Below are 4,152 nucleotides of genomic sequence, written 5' to 3'. Positions count from 1 at the left end.
GTACGCCTGTAATCCCAGCTACTCGGGGGACTGAGGCAGGAGAATTGCTTGAATCAAGGAGGCAGAGGTTGCAGTGAGGGAAAGCAACGCATAGAAAACAAACAATAGAAAAAGACAAAAAATTGGTTTAAAAAAAAAAAAAAAAAAAAAACTTAAAACAGAGTTATTATTTGACCAGTGATCACATTACTGAGTGTATACCCAAAGGAAAATAAGTCATTATACCAACAAGACACATGCATTTTATGTTCATTACTGCACTGTTCACAATAGCAAAGACATGGAATCAACCTAGATGCCCAACAGGGGTGGGCTGGATGAAGAAAATGTACATGTACACCATGGAATACCACACAGCCATAAAAAAGCATGAAATAACGTCCTTTGTAGCAACATGGATGGAGCTGAAGGCTATAAGCCTAAGCACATTAATGCAGGAACAGAAAACTTGATACCACATGTTCTCCTAAGTAGGAGGTAAACATTGAGCACACATGGACAGACGTGGGAACAACAGACACTGCAGACTCCCAGAGCAGGGAGGTGGTGGGGATGGGCTGAAAAACTACCTAATGGTGCCATGCTCACTACCTAAGTGCAATATACCTATGTAACAAGCCTGCACATGTATGCCCTGTGTCTAAAAGAAAAGTTAAAATTGAGGCTGGGTGCAGTGGCTCATACCTGTAATCCCAGCACTTTGGAAGGCTGAGGCAGGCAGATCACTTGAGGCCAAGAGTTAGAGACCAGCCTGGCCAACATGGTGAGACACTGTCTCTACTAAAAAAATACAAAAAATTAGCTGGGCATGGTGGCAGGTGCCTGTAATCTCAGCTATTCAGGTGGCTGAGGCAGGAGAATCACTTGAACTCAGGAGGTGGAGGTTGCAGTGAGCTGAGATTGCACCACTGCACTCCAGACTGGATGACAGCAAGACTCTGTCTCAAAAAAAAAAAAAGTTGAAAAAAATAGAGTGCTGGCAAGAAAATTAAACCATATTTATAAAACTTTCATTTTAATGCTCACTAAAATGGAAAAAGAAAAACTACTGGGTGTTAAAACACATTCTCTGAATGAAGAGACCACCCAAACAAGCTTTCTGTGAGCAACATGGCTGTTTATTCACTTGGGTGTGGGCAGGCTAAGTCTGAAAAGAGGGTCAGCAGAGGGCAGTGGGATAGGAGTTGGTTTTATAGGTTTGGGGTAGGCAGTGGAAAGTTACAGAAGTTACAGTTTAGGGTGGTTTCATGCAAGCTGGGAGGGGGTCGTAGAGTCTGGAGTCATGAAGTTGGCCAAGGTTGGTTACAAAGTTCAATTGCCTTATCAGTTGAGGTAGGAATAAGGAACAATATCTCAAGTTAATTAGGCACCTCAGGGGTTGGTCATTCCTTCTCCTTTTGTGGTTTTCCAGTTACTTCAGATTATTTCCAGGAACTCATCTGGAGGTATACGTGCAGGACACAGAAGTTACTATGCAGTCCATCGCACTGTCAGCCTAAAAGACCTTACATTAGGGAAGAAAATAACATACGCAGAAACTAAAAAAGTCCCCAGATTCATAGTACAAATACTGAAAAGCACAGGCAAACTTAAACTGGAAGAGGGTATCCTACCTTGGGACTCACATGCAGCTCTCAGCTCTGGCACATAGGGCAAGGTAGAGGTGATGGCAAATACAATTCTGAAAGGCCCAGTCCTAGATGGGTGCTTGAGGGACAGAGTTTACTGGATTCTGAGAGGAAGGCAGGGTCCTTCTATTTGACCCTGAGTTATTTGATTAGATCTGGAATAGACATGAGAGGATATGAATTCACAGTATTTCATATTAACGTTTGGATTTTACTTCTGCCTAAGTAACTTTCTAGCCCCTGGGGAAGGGCAAAGGAAGAAAAGATGAAGATGAATGACCAGAAATGTAGGTTCCCTGCTTGGCTGTGTCAGGACAGCTTGAACCTCAGTCCCGCACAGGCCCACTCTCTGGCATGCTGGAGGAGAGAAACCGGAGGCACCCTGGGGCAGGAGGAACCCCAGGCCTGGTGGGCTTTTCCAGCCCTGTCTGTTTACCCACATATGGGAATGTTTGCTTTTCTATTTTTTACCTCAAATGCATAACGTTGGTTTGACCAAACTCTCAGATTCACGGCACACTGTCATCATTGGTAGGTGATGGTTTGCTACTGTTTTTAATAGTTGGTAAAGTGAACACGCAGTTCATTCTTCTCTTCTCTCATTACTTCCTGGATTCCTGCCTGCTGCTGTCAATCAGTATGCCCTACATTTTTCTTGATGTGAAGCACAGCCTGGAGTATATTTCCTAAAACAGCTCCTTATTTTATTTTATTTTATTTTTTTTTTTGGCTCTTGTTGCCCAGACTGGAGTGCAATGGTGCGATCTCGGCTCACTGCAACCTCTTGCAACCACTACCTCCTGGGTTCAAGTGATTCTCCTGCCTCAGCCTCCTGAGTAGCTGGCACTACAGTCATGCGCCACCATGCCCAGCTAATTTTGTATTTTTAGTAGAGACGAGGCTTCTCCACATTGGTCAGGCTGGTCTCGAACTCCAGACCTCAGGTGATCCACTGGCCTCAGCCTCCCAAAGTGCTGGGGATTAGAGGCGTGAGCCACTGTGCCTGGCTAAAACACCTCTTTAAACAAAATCCGAAAAGAGCACCGGGCTGACTTAACCATGTTATGAAGTGTGTAAAACAACATTGATTTTTAAAGCTGTATGTATTGGTTGGGCACTATACTGTATGTATAGTGCCCAGTGATCAGATGGATCACCTGAGGTCAGGAGTTTGAGACCAGCCTGGCCAATATGGCAAAACCCCATCTCTACTAAAAATACAAAAATTAGCTGGGTGTGGTGGCACACACTTGTAATCCCAGCTACTTGGGAGACTGAAGTAGGAGAATCCCTTGAACCCGGGAGGTGAAGGTTGTAGTGAGCTGAGGTCACTCCATTGCACTCCAGCCTGGGTGAAGGAGTGAGACTCCATCTCAAAAAATAAATAAATAAATACAAAATAAAACTGTGTATTATATCCACATTAAAATCTGAAGACTACAAAGGAGACTGGGCAGGAAGAGAAACCCACAGTCAAGCAGTCCCTCATTTTTTTCCTCCATGATCATCTTGGGACTATGCTGGGGGAGGGGAAATGAAAGATTTTAAGAGTTCATAAAAGTTAACTTGCAGAGGAACTGGGTGCAGCCTGATTAAAGCTCAGGTTTCTCATGGTGTCAGTGGGGGATTGATCTGGGACTTTGTATCCTAAGAACTCTCAGAGCTGTTGTGCTTGGGAGTGGGGAAGGTCCTAAGTGCAGTATGTTAGGGTAAAGGCTAATAACAAACCCAGTGATACATTGACTTTTAGACAAAGTTCATTTCCCTGGTTATGGTCCAGAGCAGTGGAATAGTCCTGCTCTATGTGGTCACTTACAGTCTCAGGTTCCTTCCATCTCATTGCTCGGCTGTCCCCTAGAGCAGCAGACACCAACCTTTTTGGCATAAGGGACAGGCTTTGTGGAAGATGATTTTTCCACAGACGGGGGATGGGAGATGGTTTCAGGATGATTCAAGCGCATTACATTGATTGTGCCCTTTATTTCTATCACATTGTAATATATAATTAATGATACAACTCATCATAATGTAGAATCAGTGGGAGCCCTGAGCTTGTTTTCCTACAACTAGATGGTCCCATCAGGGGGTGATGGGAGATAGTGACAGGTCATCAGGCATTAGATTCTCATAAGGAGCACGCAGCCTAGATCCCTCGCATGCACAGTTCACAATAGGGTTCACGCTCCTGAGAATCTAATGCCTCCGCTGATCTGACATAGGCAGAGCTCAGTTGGCCATGCATGCAAGCCACGGGGAGCAGCTATAAATACTGCTCACTTCCTGCTGTGCAATCCAATTCCTAACAGGCCATGAACTGCTACTGATCGGTGGCCTGAGGGTTGGGGACCCCTGCCCTAGAGCACTGTAGTTATTTGTGTGGCTGAAGTAAGATCATTGTCATTTAGGACTCCCAGCTGGCAAGCAGGGAAAGAGCTATGTCCAATGTCTTAAGACCCATATCTGGAAATGTAACATATTAATTTTGCTCTTCTTTCTCTTTCTTTCCTTCCTTCCTTCCTTCCTT

General features: G+C 44.5%; 1 long non-coding RNA gene across 1 annotated transcript in view; it reads right to left on the bottom strand.

Annotated features, from left to right (window-relative positions):
* Positions 1-1,278: 1,278 nt before the first annotated feature.
* LOC119471757 overlaps positions 1,279-4,152 on the bottom strand; it is a 45,843-nt gene continuing 42,969 nt past the window's right edge. The window contains exons 2-3 of the long non-coding RNA XR_005200842.1: positions 1,614-1,783; positions 1,279-1,504 (exon numbers count right to left, since the gene is read on the bottom strand). This is a non-coding gene — a long non-coding RNA (uncharacterized LOC119471757). The remainder of the gene's footprint in view (positions 1,505-1,613; positions 1,784-4,152) is intronic.

The sequence above is a fragment of the Cebus imitator genome, unplaced genomic scaffold, assembly GCF_001604975.1.
Source record: "Cebus imitator isolate Cc_AM_T3 unplaced genomic scaffold, Cebus_imitator-1.0 Scaffold72, whole genome shotgun sequence".
Classification (NCBI taxonomy): Eukaryota; Metazoa; Chordata; class Mammalia; order Primates; family Cebidae; genus Cebus; species Cebus imitator.
This window is presented reverse-complemented; position numbering and strand designations above follow the sequence as displayed.